At 39.9% G+C, this 24,178-nt stretch overlaps 1 protein-coding gene across 1 annotated transcript in view; it reads left to right on the forward strand.

Annotated features, from left to right (window-relative positions):
• Positions 1-24,178, forward strand: part of CPE (carboxypeptidase E) — a 60,148-nt gene that overhangs the window by 16,064 nt on the left and 19,906 nt on the right.

Raw genomic sequence — 24,178 nt, forward strand, 5'->3', positions numbered from 1 at the left:
AGGTTGATTTCAGTGCAGTCATCCTGCTTGTCTATTACTTTCCCTTTGGTTGCCCTTGGGTTACTCTCTGTTGTTTAAAAAAAACATTTAAATTAATGCAGCATAATTTCTCTTTGTGTTTACTTGGCAAATTGGGTAGCACATGTTTAATTTTTGAAACAGCTTATCAGAAGTGCACTAAGTGCATTTCAAGAAGTATATGTCAGGAGTTATTTCTTCCAGCTTTCCCATTAACTGGTTTACAGTGATGAATGCATCTTCCAGGAAAGCAGTCAAAATTAAATAGCATGAAAATCTATATGGACTTCAGTTCTGCACACAATGAAGCCCACCAAAGCTCTGCTAGTGACAACAAGGCATCCAGGGTTTAATGTATTACCTGTGCTGTTAAGTACTATGGAAGTGAGATGAGAGGGTGGGCTATCTGTGCCTTCACAAGCCATTATTAAGAATATGAAATAACTTAAAATAGGTTAAGATCATATGTGCTTGCATGTGCATATTTATGTGTACGTTTTATATCAAAAATCCTCAAAAAGATCCTTGTAGAAAGGAAAAATCAAATCTCTGAGCCATTGGCTGTGTAGAGGATCGGTTTCTTGAGAGCTGTAGCAGAAGCTTATCGATGTGGAAGCAAAGGCGCGCAAATCACTGAGGTAACGGGTGAGCTGATCTTCAAAGTTCGTTGAATACTCAAGAGGATAAAGTAAATTTAAAGATTGAAAAAATTTACACTAGTCCTTATCTTAGATAGGATTCACACTAAAAACTAGATCCTTGGTAAACTTTCCAGCCCTTCAATATTCATGCTATGATTACCTTTTCATAAAGCGATGACGTGAAAATGTGAAAAGAAGCATGATAATTGTTCTAATTTAACATTGTTCAAAATAGCACCGATGGCATTCATCAGCCATGGCAGTGAAGTCTCACGAGGACTTCTGCATTATTATGGGCAGGGCAGGCCAAGAAGCAGCCACAGATTTTGTTAATTCTTCTGTTCGATAGGTGAATGAATCCCAGGTCATCTGAAGATAATATACGGATACAAATAAACTCAGAATTGTGCTTGAACTTGTGTTGTAAGTAGTTTTATATTGTTAACAGTGTGCACAGTTTAACAACACGTACAGTACGTGAAGCCCATGCTCTTCCCTTGTTTCTAGTCAGGAGTGTACCTGATTTGTGACGTTCTGCCTTTCCTGATGTTATTAGCAAAGCTGTAGTGGTCTTCAGTGTGTGCAAAATTGATATTCAGATTGATTTCCTTTCCTGTTTGCTTGGCTATTCTAGTAGCAATTATAATTTCAGACTACTTCAAAACAGTCTGTGTTACTAAGCTCTACGGGGAATTAAAAAAAAAAAAACCCAAACAAAAACACCCAAACAAACATCAAAACCAAACAAGCAAGAAGTCCTTTCCAAAGCTACTTTTTATTTTCAAAGCCTTACCAAACAAAAATATAATATATTTTTTTTACTTTGAAATGTCAAAAATCACAAGTCTTGTTTCTTTTATTTGCATTACTTGATTTCCTGGAATGGTCAAGACTCTATACTGGGGGAGGTCATATTCTCCAGTAGCAAGGTTTCACCTTGAAGAAAGAGATATCCTCCCCTCCCTCCCCCCCCCACCCCCCCCCCCCCCCCCCCCCCCCCCCAATATAGTTTGTGTTAAATAAGCTCTAATAAAAATGAATAAAACATGTCAAATTACCCAACTCAGAGTTTTAAGCATGAAGGTGTAGTTGAAATTCAAGTCTTAGTTTGCCATTCTTGGTGCATGTTGCATCAAAATTCTTCAGTTTGTTCATTAAGTCTTTTTGCAGGTGATTCCTCCTCACGTATATTGACCCATCTTTCAAAAACTTCAGGCATTATTATGTGTAATAGAAAAAAGATCTTTTGCGGTTTCTCAGGTCAGTCTGCTTGCCCACTTGCAAGAGGGAGGGCGGTATCAGCAACAGTGCAGACACCGTGGTCTGTCCCCGTCTCACCAGAGCGTCAAGGCAAACCAGAATACCAATGGTAGGTGGCAGAATGAAAGACACCCCCAGAAAACAGAATTGCAAATGTTCACATTGGGCTCAAAAGCCTTTAAGATCTACTAAGCCTAAGCTGTCTTCAAGTCAAGAGCTTGCTTTGTTTGCATTTCAGTAATTTCAAAGGGGGAAAACCATAAATGACTTTAAAAGGAAGTGGTCTTAGAGAATGGGAACAAAATATCAAAGGTAACTTTCTAAAACTTTCTCATGTATTGAAGGGGTAAGAACAGATAGGTTAGAGGCATATGGTGCATCTTGAATTAACTGCTTTATATATTTCTCTACAAATAGAGAAAAGAAATAAAAGAATCTACCTAACATTAAGGTCTGTGAAAGCTCTTTAGATGAAAAGAAACAAAATTCTCCAAGAGTGTTAGTGTGTTGCTATGTGAACAATTATAATGCAGTAGCAGAAATGTTTACTGAGTGGCAGCTATTCTAGGAAGGCTTTCTGTAGGCTATATCGAAAGAGAAAGAAGTGTTTTGATGCCAGTTAAAAAGACCTGTCCGTGTTGTGAGATTTGTTCAGTAGTGTTTACTCTGAAGGATCATGGCAAGCCTGTTTAGCAAGACTCAAACAGACTCTCAAATTGCTGAAGAGTTGAGAGACAATTAAGGACAATTTCATTGTTTTTAATTATTGATATATGGGTAATATATATGCATGAAGGACAAATTTATTCAGAAAAAGAGATGCGCAGACCCATCCTTTTGTAGGGCATCTGCCAAATAACTAAAAAAGTGCAGTTGTACCAGAAAGGATACTTATACTTTGTTTAGTCAAGTGACCGGATCTGATAGTATTGATGAAAATATGTTATTCGAGGTTTTCCTCTATGTTAATAGAGCTGGGTGGTTATTTGTATTGATAGCCTGTGCTTAAACCTGCTTCTTAATCACTGTTGTCACCCACTTAGGTAGGTTAAACTTGTCCCGTTGCTGTCACACCTTCATTTACAAGATTTCCTCATGCAGTATGGTTCTTGAAATTGAAATCTGGAGAGAGGACCAGGATAAACACCCCATTCATTAAAGAAGTGTCACAGAATTTTTAACAAGGACAGATAAGAATTTATTATGTTTCCTAATAATCTGGAGGTTGACACCCACAGAAAGATGATCTTTAACAATGTGAGGCATTCATTTCCAGTGGGATTGGAGGTATTGTAATATCCAGGTATTCTGTGAAAATAGGTAAGGAAACAAAGCTTTGTTGAAACATCTTGCTTTGTCAGTGCTGATGACATTGTTATTAGGTTTTCTGTGATATTGTCTTGTGAAATAATGTCCCTAGCTGATATCACAAGAGACGATGTTGAATGTTCTCATTGTCTTTTTGATGCCCTTACATTATTAAACTTCTTAAAATGTTTTTTTTTCAAATTTCCCTAATCATTAAAATAAGTATAATTATTAAAGTAGTAAAATTTAAAATAGTTGTATTTATTATGATTTAGTTCATGTTTTCTTTCTTCAAGGAAAACTTTGGAAATTAGTATAAAACAACTATAATTTTAAAGGTTTTTATCTGTTCCTTCCTTCTTTACATTGTTGTTATGTTATTTTTTTAATCAGAAGTCTGGAAAGGAATTCCTGACCTTTTGATTTTCCCATGTAAATGCTGAACTGTATTTGACATGTCAGCTCATAAAGTTGTCATAATGTCACGGCTATGGTTTCAAACCTGTTTCTCAGTGGGATTTCCTCAGGATCCAGGAATCATAATCAGTGTTTGTAGATACACTCTATGGAATTACATTTCACTGATGAGTGGAATGCAAACAATGAATTAAGAAGTCTTTTTAGTTAATTATTAAGCATTATCATTTTAGAATGATCAAAAGAAGAAAGAACTGGGCAAAACTCTTCATAATTTTAGTAAAGTAAAATCACAGTATGTATGATTTTTTTATTAATTTGACTTTGAGAGTAATTTGTAATTGAGACATAATTTTGGTCCATACTGTCGACCAAAACATCACTATGAAGGATACTTTTTACTTAATTTGAGTTTATTCTAGTTATAAACAAAGATAGATGCATTGTTCTGGGTAGTAAAATCAACACAGCAGTGGAAAAATGAGCTGGCTGTTGTACACTTATGCACTGCACAGCTACTTAAGTGGAACTATAAATTGGTTGCAAGATTTTTTTTCAGGGGTAAGAATACTGTGATGATGGATATAATGTAAAAATGTAATAGAGGAAGGTTAAAAAATTGTTCAGAAAGAGCAGCATGTAATTTAAAGCACTAAGCCTGTAGAGGTAGCAGCTAGGAATAATTTCACCTTTGACACATAAACTGGGACAATGCACATCCCATCATTGTCCCAATCCATGTGATGTTCCATCAGTTCCTAGCACTTGAAAAAAACCATTATGGTCCTCTGGGAGTCTAAGCAGTAGTTTTACTTCATCACTTGCCAAGACCATAAAGGGAATAAATGGAAGTATATTAGTTTGGCAGTACCTTGGGAGACTTAGCTGCTGCTGTCTTGGGCATCCAACAGGTCTCCTGTGAACGCATGCTAATTAGTGTGCCAAATGGAATATTTTTGAGGATGGATGGACAGGAGCCAAAGGGTAAGGATTAGGATCAAGCAGTGGTGAGGTCACATACAGAAACTACTTTTCAGTGTGGAATACCTCATCAGAGAGAAAGTAATAAATTGTGTAAACTTAATGAGGAGATGGTTTATGAGAAAAAGGTGAAAACATGAACTAAGAAAATAATCATGTAAAAAAAAAAGACAGGAAAAACATCTAGTAATATTCAAGTTAGGAAATGAAATTATGAAAACAAATATGAGCAAATTCCCAGAAGTGTGCCCTCCCCATTTGTCCTTAGGCCAGCACCTGTTGGTCTTATTAGGTCTGTGGCATGAGAAGCCAACGAAGGCTTTTAATTTTTTTTTTCTGTCCCCGCCCTTCTTTTTTCCCTTCTGCTTACCAGCATAACAATTCTTTACAGTTTTAGATAATGTGAAAACAGCAGGATGCTCCAAGTGGTGTGGTTTCACAGGGTGAATGGTGAGGGAAAGCTGGTGCCGTGGTCGCTAGGTTTTAGGAGGTCACGCAAGCATTAACTTTGCGGCCCGGTGCCGAGTCTGAGCGCGGCACTCGGACTGGACGGGCCAGCGTCCCATCGCCGGGAGCGTGCAGTGCTGAGGCACCGCTCGTTGGAGGGCCACCCGTCTGGGGGTCGCTCAGCACCCGGCGCCTCTATTTCTCTGGCTCCAGAAGAGCGTGCTGTTTGAGCGCAGGCTGCCAGGATTGCACCCTCTGCCTGTTGTCCTCCCTCTTTCTGGGTCCCATGCAGTGTAACTTCCTTCTTCCTCCCCCTTTACTTCATAAGACCTCCAATTTCTTCAGAGTATTTCCTTGCTGTTCCCAAAAACATCAGCTTGAATCATGGAATAGCCTTCTGGGTAAGCGACTGAATGTCCAAGTGCTGTTTTCCAGCCGCTGCGATGCTGTGAGGCGGCTCCCTTTGTTCGTGTACAAGCCTGGCAGCAGAACTGAACTCGTGCCTTTCAGAGGCTGACGGGGTATGTTATTTCTTATTTCATCTTATTGTCTGCCCTGCAGTAGCTTATCCTGGTCTTGTATTCTTCTCTATAATTGCCTTTATTAATCAATCTCTTAGAGCAGCTTAGCTTAACTCTCCCTGAAGTCCGCAATAACTTCCTGAAATATTTTGACTTGGTGGAAAAAGTCCCGTGTGATTATCTTCTGCATTGTATTTTAACCTCAGGAAATCCTGGCCTCCCATTCCCCAAAATGAAGGACATGTAAGTGCTGCAGGAGCACAGCAGCATTTGTATTTCCACAGTGATGTCCAGAGCAAAATCTTAGCATGTTATAAGTATTTTCTTCATTTTAGGAATATTTTAGAAGTATGTTCTTTGCTTCTCCTCCAAGTTAGTAGTTTAAATATGCCCCCCTCTCTCTTCCATTTCTAACATTCTGTAAAAGGGTGAGATAAATTAAAACCCCCCAGGTGTTTCTGAAGGAAGATGAGTGCTGGGAAGTTCTTGGGAGAAACATACTTTATCTTAATGCAACACCACATATATATGAAATGGTTGATGAAAAGAATTATAGTACCACAGCCTTACAATTTTTAAAGGAGAAGCAGCATATTTTTCTATACCTGCTTCAAGCCCAGTGTGAGATGATATGAAGTTTGTGTGCACTGCAATGTAAAATAGGATATATAGCTACTGTGTAAACCTTAATAGTATGCTTTTGGCTTGCTGAACAGTCTCATACTTGCTTCATTGCTTTGTGGATACTTTCTGCAATGTCTAAGTGGGGAGATTTGAGGGCAAATTATGCACAGCGCATTAGGTTTGGTGATAACAAGTCATAGATTCTCTTTCTAGTGTCTAAATCTTTGCTTTTCTGGTAGATTACCGTATATATTATAGGGCGTATATGAGCAAATTCTGTCTTCTCTCTGCTGTATCTCAGTGTTCATTAGTCTAAAAAATGAAGGTATAGTGCAATTCCTCTGGAAGGCAATTGAAGCGCACCATGTAATGGAGAGTAGAAGAGATCCCAGTTCCCATACCTAGCCTGCCCTGCTTAGCTGGAGGACAAAGTTGTCAGGATCCTTGAATGCCTGTTGCTAGTATGACAGTGTAGCAACTTGCATTGAGCAGGCCCTCTGAAGAAGAAGGTGGAGTTTAGCTTGGTAATGCTACCAAATATTCTGCTTCCAGAATTCTGTGAAATTACCTACATTAGGGTTTGTGGAAGAAAAAAATAACATTAGGAATTTGTGCCAGGTTCAGTATCCAGTACCCCCAGGCACAGAATACTGATGCCAAAGTAAAATCTAAATTTCCTATATTCCACAGAAAAATACATCTATGTGGTGGGTTGACCCTGGCTGGAGGCCAGGTGCCCACCAAAGCCGCTCTGTCACTGCCCTCCTCAGCTGGGCAGGGGAGAGAAAACGTAACGAAAAGGCTCCCTGGGTCGAGATAAGGACAGGGAGAGATCACTCACCAACTACTGTCATGGCAAACCAGACTCACTCAGGAAAATTAATTTATTGTGTATCACATCAGAGGTCGAGTAATGAGAAATAAAGCCAAATCTTAAAACACCTCCCCCACCCCTCCCTTCTTCCTGGGCTCAACTTCACTCCCGATTTCTCTACCTCCTCCCCCCCGCCCCCAGCAGCACAGGGTGACGGGGAATGGGGGTTACGGTCAGTTCATCACACGGTGTTTCTGCTGCTGCTTCATCCTCAGGGGGAGGACTCCTCACGCTCTGCCCCTGCTCCAGCATGGGGTCCATCCCATGGGAGGCAGTCCTCCACCAACTTCTCCAATGTGAGTTCTTCTCGAACTGCTCCAGAATGGGTCCCTTCCACTGGGTGCAGACCTTCAGGAACAGACTGCTCCAGCATCGGTCCCCCACGGGTCACAGCCTCCTTCGGGTACCCACCTGCTCCGGCGTGGGGTCCTTCATGAGCTGCAGGTCTATATCTGCTCCACCATCATCCTCCATCTGCTGGAAGGGTACAGCCTGCTTCACCATGGTCTTCTCCACAGGCTGCAGGGGGATCTCTGCTCCGGCGCCTGGAGCACCTCCTGCCCCTCCTTCTGCACTGACCTTGGTGTCTGCAGAGCTGTTTCTCTCATGTCTTCTCACTCCCCTGTCTGGCTGCAAATGCTCTTGGTGGTTTTTTTCCCCCCTTCTTAGCTCTGTTATGCCAAAGGCACTACCACCATGACTGATGGGCTTGGCCTTGGCCAGCGGCTGGTCCATCTTGGAGCTGGCTGGCATTGGCTCTATCAGACACAGAGGAAGCTTCTAGCAGCTTCTCACAGAAAGCCACCCCTGTAGCCCCACCACTACCAAGACCTTGCTGCACAAACCCAATACAATCTAACTCAGGAAAATGTGCTCTGAGGGAAATCTGTCTTGCTCTGTAGCGCTCTGAAACGTAGTGTCACTGAAAACAGCGTATCTTCAGAGTTATTTATGGAGGCACATCTGCGTTACATGGGTGCTCATTACACCAGTAGTGTGCTACTTCTTCTGTGGTGTCCTGCCACCCATGCTCAGCTGTGTCCATCGTCTTTGAGTCTGTTACTCCTTTATAATGGATAACTAGTTGCAGTCAGATCTGGGAGTAATAGAGCAATCCCATACCACAAAAGAGTAAAACCACCAAACTGAACTGTAACAACTAGTCCAGCCTGGCAAACTTCCAAAGAGCAAAAGCCGCTTTCTCTGTGAAATAATACAGCTAGTGCCACATGTAATGAAAAAAACATTAAAAAATGGGCAATGTTACTTACCCAGGTCTTATCCACACGCTTCCTACATATGTGTTTATACACTTGAAGTGTGGAGTTTTTGCACTTTCAAACATCTGGGCCTTCCTTTTATTAAAAACCGAGTATTGCAGTTAAAATAAACAAACAAACAAATCACCATTGTGAACCAGTATGGTGATTTCTGTGCCATCTCTTCTCTAAACTTAGTTCAGGCTACTTTTCTGCTCACTGTCAGAAACGGGTTTAAGTGCAGCATTGAACTGGAGTCTGATAACTTCAGGCAATGATCCCTCTTTAATTCGTAGATAATTTGGCACAGGATTTGAAGTAGCTTGGTTTGACATTGCTTTGTCAAATCTCAGGTGTGCTAAGACATTTCCATTTTCTGCAGAATGTTAAATTTGCTCATGACTTAATGTTTCCAGCCCTTCAAAGGCCAGAACTACTTTTTGAGTTTGCAGACTCAATAACTGTAATAGATTTAATTGCCGTGTTAAGAAAGATGTGACCCTGAACTCTCACAATAAATTTGAATATCAGCATTTTACTCTCTTACTGATTAACAGACAGATCAGTTTAAAAATGAAATTGTTGCAGCATGGACCGTTTCCTTTGACAGATCCTTGGATGCTGGCTCTCCAGGATGCTTGCAGTCTCTTAAGTCATTCATTCATAGGAAAAAGAGACTTCAGCTAGCTCTAGCTAGGATTTCCACTTTGTAAAAGAGATGGAATTGAAGGAAAAGGCCTAAAACTCTGCCTGGAAAGAGGGGTTTGATCCATATAAGCCACAGTAGGAGACTGAACAGCAAGTCCACTTTGTTCTGCTGATGGTGCTGTGTTGTCAAGCTGCCGAATTTCCCCTGTTTTGTGATTGCTGCCTTTCTAAGCCTCCTCTGGGGCATCACAGGTAATTCAGGCCGGCTGTAGCGTCACACTTGAGTTGTGCCCCTCCGAGCAGCGTGGCCGTTTCCTGGCTCAAACGGCCTCATCCTGAAACCTTGCTTCAGATCTGGAGCTCAGCTGTGAAAGCCAGTGCAGGCATTGCTTTCACGGTCTCTCGTCCCCCTTTTTTCTCCAAGGCGAGGTACTTGTGTAGAAATGGAAGATGTTTTGCAGGTTATAAATTAAAGGAGAAGTGAAAGAAAATGGCAGTGAGAAACTTAGATCAACTGACACGAATATCAAGTAGCTCAGTGCAAGGAATTGTTATAGTGGTCAAAGTGATAAAGAAAGAAAAATTTCCTGGAAGGTTCATCAGACTGGGGAACAGTCTACAAAGGGTGTCAGGGGTTAGTTATTTAAAGAATAAATAGCTAAACCTTGAAGAACACTTTAGAGCAAAACCTTCTGGCAGGAGGAGACTATAAAATACCCACATAGACCTTGCCAGTTTTCTCTGTCTTCTCCACTTACCTGGTTAAAAAAAAAAAGAAAAAAGAAAAAAAAAGTTGTCTTTCACTCATGTCTGTTGAGATTTAGAATATTAATAGGGCTTAAATGAAACTACACATAAAGGGCATAATGAAAACACAGTCTCTTCTCTAGTTTTGTCTAAGTTACTTGAGAAAAAACATTATATTCCCTAGGTGTGGTATTGCTTCTCATAAAACTAGTGTTTTCTTTTGTAGGTGGATTTGTGTGGGTGTAATCACAATTCAGCAATCCTAAAATAAAGCCATAAGATAGCACATTTCCTTCCTTTCTTTAAATAGAAACGTACAGCTATAAAGCCCAATGATAAGCAATAGCATCTGAACATCACATGTCATCCTGCTTTCTCTGATGCACATCAATGTGATACGACAATGACATCTGTGAGTGTACTTCTGTAGCGAAAATACCATGAAGAGTTCTACAGTACAGCTGCCCAGATTTCAAAAGTGTTATTAATAACATCCTTAAATTTTGCTTTGTGAAAACATATTAGCAGTGAACAACAGGAACAACTGCGATGTGATGAGAAGCGAGCGCTATGTATTTCTTCCTCTGCTAGTATTCACCTGCTTTTATACTAACTACAATTAACTGATTTTCTTTTGGACAATCTTGCTTTTCTTACAAACACTTCTGTGTTTCTTCATTTTTTTCATTACATTGCAAAATTAACTGTTCCTTAGGAAAAAAAGGTATTCATATTCAGTTGTCTATTTGAGCTAGATGTTGCTTATTCTACCTATTTTGGAGGTTCTTTGAGTCCAAAGCATCATTTAGGATTGGTACTCGGTTTTGTTGCTGTTGAGACTTTAACTGCCAAAATACTAGTAACCATTAAAATATTAATTTGTATTTCTGAGCCTTTAACGATCACTTCTGTTGTCCACTGAGCAAATTTTCAAACCACCTTCCTTGTGCTTGCTCCCACAGTGACATCTGTGGTAGCAAATAACTTCCCCACAACAGTGCTAGAGGCTTCGGTTTCATGCCTTACTTCAGATCTCTCCGTAGTATTTACTTTTTGTCACAGGGGTTCCTAAAGGTAAGGGAGGAAAAGGGGTTAATGAGATCTGTGGCAAGATCATCACCTGCCCTATGCTTGCCATATGCTTCTGTTGTCTTCTCTTCTTTTGCTTAGGTAGGAGATGCTCTGAGAGCAGGTACGATCTTTGTTTGTTCAGTGACAGCACAGCGGTGTCTGTCCTGTCATGGAGACCGTTGAGGATTCGTGATAACGATATTAATACTTGCGTGGAAAGCCTGGCGCTGCTGAAGTGGCAGCTTTGAGTAACCCATGGTTAAGATCCCTGCGTGGCTCTCTGCACTGCGACTATCCCTTGTAATCGTGCTTGCGTACGTGTTCGGAAAGGGGGCTGTTTTCTCCAACTGATGGAGTTTTTTTTAAAAATGCCTTTGTTTAGTGATCAATACAATAAACTATACAGATTTTTTTCATATTTGTATACACATTTCAAGCCACTCACCATTGTCAAGCAATCTAAAATTGCATTTTTCTTTTTCTGGGAAAAACACCATAGTCAAACTATTTTTGCCTGTTTGGAAAGAGCTGTAAGCCAAAGCATGAACTGCTCATAACAGCCGTGTATAACACATAGCTCGGAAAGCCTGATATGTGCTGGCTTCCTGCGTTACACAGTGTTATGTTTCAGCTTGGTGTTTGTAAGTTATGCAGCCGTGAGAGAACATCATCTCGATGGAAGTCTGGGAGCCATTCCTAGTTGGGAAACTCCTGCGGTTCCTGAAATTATCTCTTGGATTTTTGGGTTGTTTTTTTTCCTCTCTTGCCATAAAAGACTTAGGTTTGCCCTCATGTCCTGCTTCCTTTGACACGTTGAGTTCATTATTTGGGTCTAATAGGACCTTCTGAATAGTATGAGATGTGGTAACACCATTGTTCCCGATGTGAAATGTCTTATGAGCAAACCTCAGTTTTGAGTTTGTTGCTTTTATTGGGTTACAGCAGTAGACTGCCATGTCCAGTGGGGGAGATAAAGATTACCCTGAGAGCTGAGCACACGCGTGTTCCCAGCAGAGCCTTATCGCTAAGGGCTGCTTTGTTTTCCCTCTCTAAAAAAGTACCATTCTCTAACACTGAAGAGCTTGAAATACTTGTCTTAGCACAGCAATAGTATAATATAAATGTAATTATACTTTCTGTCTCCCTTTTTAAGCAAAATAAGAGAAAGGCTTAATGTTGTACTAACCTCAGTGTGCTTTTCTACAGTTGGTTACCAGATAGGAGCCTGCGGAGTAAGCAGTTAAGCACCAACACCCCTCTACAGCCGTGTGCCCAGCACTGATACTCTATGTGCACCTTTTCTAGTAGCTTTTCAAATAGTGTCATGATTCTAAATTACATATTGCCCACTGCAAGATGGAGTTTTCAAACTTTCATAAATCTGTTTGTTCATATCTGGTTTGAAGAGAAGGCCTCGGTGAAAACAGGCCACGTGGAGAATTTTAACATGAAAAAATTAATCTGTTTTCTGTCACACAAATGCAAGAAAATATCTTTGCCAAAAAATGTTGTCTTTCTAGGGCTTACGTGTTTTACCCCCAGATAACTTATAAATAGCCAAAAAAAGATTTTGCTTAAAAAAAAATAAAAATTAATATTTAAATGTGGACAGAAAGCAAATATGGAAAAATTGCATGCAGAAAAAAACTTTTTCAGAAATAAAGACTTGATCCAGAATTCACAGGAGTCAGTGGAAAAATCTCTTCTCAATATTGTTGCTTTTGCATGAGACCGTAATGCCTTATTCTGGCAAACTCCTGAGCATGAACTTGACTGCGCTCCAGACTAACCCCTCTGACGCTGATAGGCTGAAGTTAAGCATACTTTTAATGTGCTTCACTGGTTCAAGTCCTAAATAAAGGGAATAGACCATAAAACTGAGCTCTCAATGTCATTTCAATGGCAGTTGTTGCTACTAGTGAAGTTAAAAGGGAAAATGTCTTGTTGTATAAAACCAGAAGTCTTTATTGTTAGAAGAAAATCTCTATCAGATCAAATATCACTTGGATGGTTTTGGGAGAAAAGTATTGTTCCTACCTGCTGGGTTAGTAGCATGTCTTGCTGAGTTTTATACACTGGTTGCTCTTCCCAAATTTGTTGCCTTTCATTAAGTGCAGTCTTTAATGGACAATGTGGTAATCTTCAGCCACTTTGCCTTCCCATTTCTGTGTTCCTATAATCTGAACACATTTTTTGGATTATTTTACATTTCATAACTTTTTTTTTCTTCTTTATGGCTCAGCAGACAGCTGGAAAAAATATACTGAAACATGGCTTTGGCAGTCATCACGCTATGATCATAAAGTTAAACCCAGGATGAAAGAGAAAGTTAAGTAAAATACATATAAAAAACAAGCAGAAAATATGGCAAAGACTGTATGGCTAATATTTTATAGAACAATCCAAGCAGCTTTAAGTTTGTCTTTCACTGCAAAATATAATAATTTGATAAAAAAGGCTTTTCCTTCACATTGATTAAATGAGAATGAACTACTGAATCATAAGGTTTAAGAGGGTTAATAGACACAAGGAATACTGGGTCGCTTCCTAAAGGGTTGAGTTTCTTTCTCCCTTGGAGTCATGTGGTTTTGATTTTGTTTGTGAACTGTGCCAAATCTGTCTTTTCATATGATCTTGAATATCTGCAAACGCAATTTCTTTAGTTAAAATTAGAAGTGTGCTTTAGATCTAAGAAGATGTTAGTGAACAGAAACATGAAAAATATTTTCATGACCTGGGGATGACCTCCTTGGTGCCCGAGTCTCTCAATGAGGGACATTTGTGGGTGTTTGTAAGACGTACATGCCCACATACACACATAATAGTAGAGAAATGCTTGTATACAGTGTTAGAAAAAGATTTTGCATCCATACTACCCAGTACTGTTCCCCTGTTTGTTGAATTACTGTCCTTGAATTAACAGCTAGTCAAATGCATATTGGATCAGACACCACATCTTCTTCCTAATTGGCTAGACTTCCTTTTCTCTTCATTAAACAATTTTTTCTTCTCAAAAAGCCCCAAATGCCTGAAACTTCAAAGTGAAAGTGTTGCTGTAGGGTTTCTCAGGAGATGCCTTTTGGCTATATTATGCTCTCCTCTGTGGACTGGCTAGTTAGCTACTTCATGGCGTCTCTAGCCATGAAGAATGACTGTATACATGAGAAAAGTAATTGCAACAATCTCAGAATATTTCTTAATAAATAAAGGTACAAAATGCATGAAATCAGCTTTTAAAAAACTGCCAGATTTCATTATAATTTTTCATTATACCTCTCCAGTCTTCTACACCTGCATAAAATTGAAATAATATGCAGTAAATCTGGAAGGTAGAGCACAGTTTTCCTCTCACTTTCACTGCTTCAATATTGGTCTGAATTGCAGAAGTACAACAAAATATTTCAGCTCCTCGTGTTTTATTACACTTATTAAAAAATATAAAAGACTACACAGGAACTGTGGTGCACACACTCAAACTGATGCCAGGTACCACTGATAGCAGTAACAAAAGCCCTTTGGACTCTTATTGGTGAAGGAATTTGCCCTTAGATAACATGTACATTTTCCGTAACGTGCTGTTTTCTCCTGCATCGGCAGGAAAGAGCTTGTGTGATGTGCTGCTAATAACATAAAAGAGAAAGAAAGTTTAAAGTGAGATGAAAGGGACCACAAAAGATGGATTTGCTGTAGCTTTTTGTATTGATCAGAGGAAAAAATAATTAGACAGTGCTAGGAAGAGCTACTCAGTTTCTGATCCTGCTGGTCATCACACTTTAATATGCTTGATATACTGGAGGCATAGCGGATATACTTGTAGGAAGTGGCTATTATTCACCCTTTTGTGAGGAACATGCCTTCTTTCTTTGCACTAACCTTTTTGCTTGCGCTTAGCATGAACCCTAGATAGCCTCATTTTATATCAAATTGCACAAAGCTCTATTGCCATACATGGAGCTCATTATAAAATACCTAGTTGCCCAGCCCCCTGTTTACTTTCTGCACTTATAGGTGCTGTTCAAGGACAGGATTGAGAAATGTGTTGTCCTTCGCTGTATGGACAATGGGCACCCCTCTCTTTTCTGTTAACGCAGAACTGTCTTACTACATTTTGGTGGGAAAACCCAGTGGAAGCTCTGAGGAAAGCTGAGAAAATACTAAACTTTTATGTTTGTTCCCTATATGAGGAAAAAAATCTGTCTGTTTTTAGGACACTAGGATGTCTGTCCCTGAGCAGACCTAAAAGCCATTACAGATCTTTTGTTAAACATTTTTTTCTGTCTTACGAAGGCTATTCTGTGTCTCACAGCTATGCGGCTGTGCTGTGGCTTGCAGTGTCGGGGTCCGTATCCATATGGGATTGTTTGTCTGGAGCTCCCTCATCTAAAGGCAAAACACTGCTTAAAAGCCTTCTGAATCCAGTTCCATCTGCTATTGAGACAAAGGATTTGTCTGGTTCAGTCATCTCCATCATTATTCTTGAGTCAACAAGCTGTTATATGATTCACTTGTTCCTCTGACGCACCACGCTCGATTTTATTAGCCTCTGCACCAGTTTAGCTTCATCTCCTTATATTGTCTTACTAGGAATCATCATCTTTTTTTTTTTTTTTTAAATGTTTAAGATGATATAGAGGGGCATTTTCTAAAGGGTATCTATGTTTCAAACATACATGAATATGAATAGATAGACCCACTCCAAGTATCCAGGTCTGCATTTCTACCTAAACTGGCTATAAATAAATCATTAAGGTACAATACCAATTCTAAATAAAATTTTACATACAATTCAAAAATTCTGAAGCCAGGTGTTGCAATGTTTGGAGATGTAGCGTTGGACTACCAATCACTCTCTACGCATCTAATCTCTTTTTTTTTTCTTCTGCTTCCTACTGACCTGATTTAACTGGTGCTATCTCAAGAACAAGAACAATCAAGATTTACTGCTGGCGTCAAAAGAAGAGATCTCAATAAGAGGTTTCACACAGTTTACTAGGTTTTTAAGCCTACAGTGCAGCTGCAGTTTTTCTGGAAAAGAAACAAACAAACAAAAAACCCTAGCTTCTAAAATGACAGAATTCTGTCTTTTCAAGTTATTTATTGCAAAAGGGTGATGCTAAAATAGTATTAGGACTAAAAAAGCTACATGGGCATTTGTTGGTTTCTGAGGATATTGACATAAATCAGATCATTTATATTCTGATGTAAATAGCATCCTCTGTTAGTCATCACAAGTAAATCTTTCATGTTTTTTTCCACAAAGGAGCAAGGTAACAACATAATTAGCTTTCGCAGTTTGCCTATATCTTCCTTACTGTAGTTTATTTTAAAAGGGCACTTTATAACTCTGTAAACTCCATGGCCAATAATCACAGAAGCAAAGATCAGTAAATATTAGGGCTCATCTAAGCAAGGGAAGCTAAATAAATATGCCAGTGCAAATGAAACTGTTATTCTGTAACATGCTGTCTACACGAGGGACTTGTTACAGATGTACATTTATGGGGGAGATTTTATCCCTCTCCATCTGTTAGCAATGACCAATGCACTTTAGCATCATCTGCCTGAGTCACAAATCTGCAACCCACAGGTTTTTTCACACTGTGTCAGTTTGTGACAAAACTGCAATGGAATAAAATAATGATCCAGTAACCAATAAAGGAGGAGCATCCGCTATGTGCAGCCTCGGTGGAGTAACAAGTGCTGCTGTGATGCCTCGGAAAGGCTCCTGGAAATCAAGGAAAGAAGCCCGGGGGCTCACTACCAGCTATCCATAGATCCTTAAGCACAGAAAGTATGTTTCCCTAGGACCCAGAAAGTCCTCGTGATGGGAATTGTCATCCTTTCCAGTCATAAATAGCTCTCCTTTACGGAGGGAAAATGGGCAGAGTTTTGCCTGGTGAAGATGAACTCTGTGAGAGCGCTTCCCTTGCACACGCTGGTGCGTCCCGGGGCCTAGGGCAGCGCAGCCCCAAAAGCTGCCCCAGCTCGCTTTCATAGAGTCATAGACTCATAGAATGGTTTGGGTTGGAAGGGACCTTTAAAGATCATCTAGTTCCAACCCCCCTGCCATGGGCAGGGACACCCTCCACTAGACCACGTTGCCCAAAGCCTCATCCGACCTGGTCTTAAACACTTCCAGGGATGGGGCCTCCACAACCTCTCTGGGCATCTTTCCTCCTGAACCGCAGCGAGAGCTGGGGCACGGCACTACAGAGGGGAATCCTGACCTGAATTTACTGCCGCAGCCCTCTTCAGGTTTGGTTTCTGCTCTGGGCGCTGCTGGGGAAATCACAGTGCCCGTCGCTTCCTGCCTGGAAACAGCCTCCGAGCAAGCTCCTGCCTGCGCTTCTGAACTTTGGGCCACCCATCTAGCAGAGAAGCCACATGGCAGTGCTGAATTTGGCCTGTATAACTTACTGGAAAAGAATTATTTATTCTTCATTGATTTGATTTTCATTGATTTTTTTTTGTTTCCAGTAAAAAGGGAGAGCTACTTTCGTTTCCTCACCTATTTTGTCCAGCGTTTCTGCCTACCTCTTTGACTTTAGAGTCTGGGATCTGGGTTATTTATAGCTCTTATTTCTTCTCTTCATGAAATCGGGATGAGAAAAAGCAGAGCCCAAATGTGTCTCCTCCTGGTAGCAGGTGTTTGAACTAGTTTAACTTTGAAATTTCTCATATATTTGTTACATGCAAAAGGAATGAGGTACGAGCTCAGTGCTTTTGAAGTGCTCTGATGGCTGGCAGGTACTTGTAGTTGAAGTGAAAAAGCCAATTCTAGAGTTTGCTGAAGAGAGAAAGCTTGTTACGTGAGCTTGATGAGGAACCGTCATAAATACACATCTGAATTATATATCAACTTTCTCTTCATCAGAAGGTCTGTTTTGACAATGGATTAAAAAAGTATCTTTGCTCTACATGCCAACCAATACTGGAGGGATACAGTGAGTGTCTTTGAAATGAAAATTTACTTGGTCACACATAGTTATAAATGGAAAAGCCCCCCCTCTTACTGAGACCAGTGGAAAAGATGAATTGAATCTGTTGTGTCCCACACCCATCATCTCAGTGGTCATCTCTGTACTTCACAAAGAATCCCAGGGTATGGTTTGAGACGGGTTTTTTTCCTAGCAGTGAGAGAAAAAGCTGGGAGGTGGAAAAACCGTACTTGTCTCATGCTCTGCCACAGACTGTTAAGGGTGCTTCAGGGCAGTTCATTTCACGTTTGGTTTCTGAGGAACCTCATCTTCAATGCTGAGCTAACGATACCTGCTGCTGTAATGAATTCTGTAAATGCAAAGTCATATTCAGTTTTCCTAGAGCACGAAAAATGCAACGCAATGTAAAATTGATCTGGTTCATCCAGTTGTGTATATGGATGGTTATTTGTTACTTCTAAAATTCTGATGATTTTTTAATTCTGCTTTGAATTTCAGAGAGCGCTTTTTTAACACTTTCACACAAAATAGGGGTTTGTGCATATCACGTTTCACCGCTACTAAGTTAAGGGCTTTGATTAAATGAGTAAACTTGTTTTGCTTACCAAACAATTTGTTATGATTTAAAGAATCATCATCAATTCTCTTGGACAGCACCATCAGTTCGTGCGCAGTAACGCAACTCTAGCAGGCGAAAACTGTTCTACTCTGTGATAAAGCAAGTGGGCTTTACCCGAAATACCGAACTCGGTGTGACGCTGTGCCATGCTTCGGTGCAAGCACAGGGTGTTGCGGGAAGATCAGCGCTGGGATGTGCCAGCAAGGAGCTGTAGGTGGGGACTGCAGGAGCAGAGCAGATGCTTTGCCCACTTCTCGTGGGTGGCTGTGCCAAGTCCTGTAGCTGCAGGGGTGAGAGTGGGCTGTTGGAAACCTGAAGAAAGCATTGAGTCACGCGGAACATTTTGGTGGAAATAACTATCTTGAGCATGAGGTAATCTGTCTGGAGAATTTAATTTCCAGTGCAAAGACATATAAGATCCTATTTTGAAGCCCAACTGACAGACTTTGTACTGAGTAGAATAGAGATTGCATCTTAATTTGTACGTGTCAAGGGCAGCAGAAACATAGCTGTTCGTTCTGAGCTTTCACTCCGGGTTTAATGGGCTGTACAGACTTCATCATTGTTAACTTTAATTTTAAGCAGTAGTGTTCAAATAAATATGAAAATTTCTAGAAAGAGCTTGAGAGCACTCTTGAATCATAGCTGTTAAAAAACACATACATTTGTTTAAAGCAGGAGATTGTAAAAAAAGCCTTGATTTTCTTTTCCTCTTGTTTTCTTCTCAGTGTATTTTCTAGCAGTTAATGGCAAGAAAGTGAAAGATTGGATTTTTCAAAGGCCTTCAGTGTTGACCTGTTTCTGCTTTCATGTAAGCCACCTGTGAAGCTTCCAGTAGTTTCTTTTTCAGCAAGGTTAGACCAATGCTACATCTTAGTAAATGTTGCTCTAAAATTATATAAGGCCTATACAGTGATTTAGAAGATAATACTGGCTTGCAGTTCTATCTTTCAATGCCATTTTCACACAAGTCACGGAGATGAGCTTTTCTTTTGAAATGCTGCTAAGGCAGGTTGCAGATGTGTAGTATACAGGGTGAGAAATCTAAATTTTCTAATTCTTTCACTTTCTTATCTCACCTCCTCATTTATTTTCTTCTTTCCCTGTCTTTTTTAATGTTCAGTGGAGAAATCCATTTTCTAATCTTTGGTTTTCTATGCAGTTCACCTCCAGAGAATTTCTTTCTCTTTAAACTGCTAACAAAAGTGTGGAGCATATGAAAGCCTTCAATCACATTTAGTGAATGAATTTCTTGCCAGCAGGGGTTCTGAGATTTTCCATGCCATTTATCTACAAGAAAGGTTTACTGATTATCCTGTTAAAGATGACAAGCAACTGTAAGTAATCAAGAACACTAAGTCTGTTATTTCAGGAACATGACCAGCTTTTCCGTAAGAAATACAGGAAAGCAGAAGGACTGTAGTTTTTAAAGGTATTTGAGGCTGGTTTGCAAAACAGTTCATTGAGCGCTTGAACTTTCCAGTAGTTAATTTTTTTTCTTCTTCCATATGGCTTGCACTTCCATGAGTGAAATACTGTACATTTTAAGGTTAACTACTTGACACTAGACCATGACTAGTAGCATTGACATTACCTTGACTCATAGTATATATAATTAGTAGATGCTAAACTTTTTGTCCCTACCTTTTAGAAAATTACTGTCTTTACTGTACAAATACAGCCTGACCTGAAAATGGCAGTGGGTAGTCATCTTTAATTGGATGACCTGTCTAATATTAATGGTGTACATGCTGTTCCTAGGAAACTGCAGAAGACCTTAGCTGACAGGAACTGCAGAAGCGAATGGTGACATTTCCCAATGTTTGTCAGGCACCAGAAAGGCACGACATTTTAAAATACTTTTTCCTCAATCGTTTCTCAGGCTGTAATGTACCACGCAGTCAATCTAGGGGGGATGTAAAAGCCTTCTAAAAGCCATAATGATGTGATGGCTTAGGTTTCACCAGAGATACTGAGATATTTATAATCTTGATTGCTGCAGTTCATTTCTTATGACTTGCCCCAAAAGATGTTAGTATCCACCCATTCATTCGTTATCACAGGCCTCTGTATCTAGGCTGAAATTACGTTTACGCACTTATAAATGTCATGCTCACGTTGTTACATAAGATGTACTTTTGCTATTGTGAATGAGAGATTATCATCTGAAAGGATATTGTCAGAAAATGGATAAAATTAAATAAGAATTTTAAATATTCAAGCAATGGAAATATTTTGTGTCTGTCATATCTTGGACAGCTACCTCCAGTTCTCTGCAGTGAAACAGGAGCGTGTCTACTGGTTGGGAGAAACTGTTTAAAAGTTCATCATCAAACTGAGATTTACTGAGACTTTTCATTAAAAAAAAAATTAAAAATCTGTGAGGCAATTACAGTTATAGAATCCTATGAAGGGTGATGAAGGTCTGCATTAAATGGCTCATGAAGGATTAATGGGAAGTAGCATGCTAGCAGCAGGTGATCAAAGGCTGGTTTCCCCATGGGGTGAGACATTTTCCTGAGAAGCTTGAAGCTGTTAGAGATGGCGTGGCAGGAGGTATTCAATGAATAGACCAGGGAACCCATAAAGTGAGGACTGCTGGCTTAAAGACTGGTCAGCTGGCACCCTCAGTGTTTGAGGTGTCTGTGCTAGCCCATGTGGTGGAGGAGAAGGAGCTGGTTCCTTCAAGAGCCGTAGCAGGTCTGGGATGCTGGTTGTGTCGTGGAGTCCTTCAGTAAAAGTGGGGCAGCTGGGTTTGCTTAACTCAGCCAAGAGAGCGATGGCCTCGGCTAGCAGTCTGCCCTCTGGCTTGGCCTTCATTGTTCTAGAGACAAAGATGATTAGAGAGGATTTAGGTAAAAATGACTCCAAAAAAAGGTTTCCAGAAGGTACACCCTGGGTTGCAGTTTTCATTCTAACATGAAAGGCAGAAATGCAAATGCAAATTAAGGGCTTCATTAACTGCAAAACCTATCAGCAGATAGTAGCTTGTGGAATCTCCCTCGGCTTTTTGGGCACTGTGGTGATAACTAGTGACTTTAGCAACATTGTCCCTCTTTCCAGAATGGACTCACTGACTTTGCCCATGATGGGCATGGGCAACTAATGAGCAAGCTGCTAATTCCCCCCGCAGCCAGCTTGTAGCATTAATTTGTTTCCCCTGAAATAAACATTAAAAATCAGTTTGTTTTCCTTGGAGCAGCTGCAAAGTTTAGACATGAGAAGGGCCCATTTTTTCATTGTTCTTTTAGATGTAAATTACACAGTTGAAATGATGAAGAGTTTTCCTAAAATTGTCGGATACGGTCCGAAATTCAGTATCTTCTGATACTGAGCAGAAACCCATGATTTCCTTGGTTGCTGTGCCCAGGGGTAAGCAAGCGGGCAGTGCTGGGGAGCTGGCAGAGGACGGTTCCCGTGCGTGTGGACAGCTCAGCCTGGTTCTCTGCAGCCGGAGGATTGATAGGAGATGGATTCCTCTGCTTCAGAGAAAGGTGTAAGAAATGCCCAGGGGAGCTATAATATGAACACAAAATTAAGTTTTGAAGCAGGGCTGTTATCCAGCTCTCTGTTATCTTTCCCTTTTCATTCTTTTACACTCACTTTTAGATTATTTTTTTAACTCTTGGTTTGTTAGCAAAACTTGGAGTTCTGCTGACACCTCACTGCCAATGGGATTCTTTGAATACTGGATTCACACTTTGTGTTGTAAGTAATGAATGTTATTTTTTCTTTATTAGTCTAAAAATGGTTGTTGTTTTCTTTCACTGAAAATCACTGTCTCTTGATTTGTGGTGTAGGGAAGTGCTGCTTTCCAGATCAATTCCTCCATGCCACGATGGCCACGGTATATTTGACTGTCCCTTATTATTCTTCCTAAGGAAAATGGGGCTGATCTCTTCAATTGCTTTTCATAGGAAAGACTTTCCATATTTCCAATGACTCTCTTTACCTCTTCCTGAATGCCTTTTAGCTTTTAATGCTCATTTGAGATGGGTCATTACCACTGAAGATACGCTGTCGGCAAGGGTGTACTCTTGGTTCACTGTAGACTCTGTACCTGTTTGCGTGAACCCTTCTCAACACGCTTAATGATTCTTTGGGGAGGGGAGCAAGCAGTGCCATATGAGAAACATATGTTTCTGTTTCTTCATTTGAGCCAGGCCTGTAAAATGCAAGTGGGAGAGAAAGGCAGGGGATTAATGCACAGGGCTGGGAATCAGGAGAAATGATTTCTCCTTCAGGCTTCCTTAGTGATGTCCTAGGGAAAACCACAAATGCAAGATGCAACTGTGTTCACATTTACTGCAGTAACAAATTTGCCTGTTAGCTTGTGAAGCACTTTTCCTGTAAGTTACACGCCAATATACATATGCATGAGTATTCTGAGACTATGTGATCTTCAATGCTGCGTATTCTATTAATTAGTATTCATCTGTTTTAATGGGATTGCATGGTCTTGATGATTAGACCTCTTGCATTCCCTGGTATTAACAGATAAGAAAAAACCCTCAGTAAATAGGAGCTCAATGCCAGAAGAGGAAATGGAGGCTTTTAGTCACAGTAATGGCATTGTGTATATCAGATAAAATGAAGCTATTTCACTGAAACTAGAAAAATTTTAATCTATATCTGACAAAAAATTTCAGGGATGAATCCATATGTACAAAAACATGTTAGCTGGAGGGAAAGAAGTGGGTATTAATAGCCCTCTGTCTGCTAGCATCTTATCACTGGATTAAGGTTAACAAGCACAGACTGAAGAGTCCTAAGTAGATACGACTGTGTGATTAGCAATTATTTAGGTCTTGTTTGTGTAACACTCTTCCTAGCTTGAATTTGCCCCTGTTATAATGCTAAAGGCTATTGCAAAGTGTGTTCAAAGACTATTCAGAGCATATAACTGGCAGAATGTTTGATTAAAGCTGTTACAGCAGAACTGCATTTAAAAAGGAAAAAGGATGAGGAAAAAGGGCTTCAACCCAGAAAACAGCATATTCTTCATTTTAGTTCCAGGACAATCCTTTGAATCTCATTCATACTAAACCCCCTCTGGAATTAGTGTTCAAAATGTAGTCTTTTAAAAGGTATATCCTTCACAGCTCTGTGAGACCTGTCTTGTGTGTTTTTCACATCTAGGGTCATGAGAATGCAACTAATGAGCAATTGGGAATATTGGACTGCTTATTTATATATTGGATATATCTATGAATTTATATGGAATATATATTGAATACATATTATGCATTGAATATTATATATGAATATACAATATATATTAAATCACCATTAAATATATGCATAATCATTCCATATATATTCATTAATATATGTGGAATGTTTATGTATATATTTAATAACAGACTGTTTATTGGAATGTTAAATGGGAATGATTCATTTTATGAATTAGATTATTGCACTTGCTTTATAAAGTCTGAGCTGAATATCCAAAGCAAGTGCTGAATAAGATTTTTCAGGTCGCTAGGATCAGCAGCTGTCCACTGGCAACGCTTTGGTCAAAGAATTGCAGTTTAGTGCATGTGTAGTGCGATAAGCTTAACCTGATCTTGGAGAGAACATTAAAGATAAGAAGCTCTGTTAGTGTCAGTTTATATATTTAAAAACTACCTAATCAAGACACTCTTTTGTAGTATTGAGGCATCAATTGCATTAGATCTCAACAGTAGTGATGTTGATGGCCGTGCTTAGCATTTATTTTGGCATACTGTGTTGTCCTCTGGTATTCTCTCTCTGCCACACAGCTGAATATAAATTACTATTTGTTTAGCCAGAGTTTAGAAAAAA

This window comes from Balearica regulorum, chromosome 4 (assembly GCF_011004875.1).
Source record: "Balearica regulorum gibbericeps isolate bBalReg1 chromosome 4, bBalReg1.pri, whole genome shotgun sequence".
NCBI lineage: Eukaryota > Metazoa > Chordata > Aves > Gruiformes > Gruidae > Balearica > Balearica regulorum.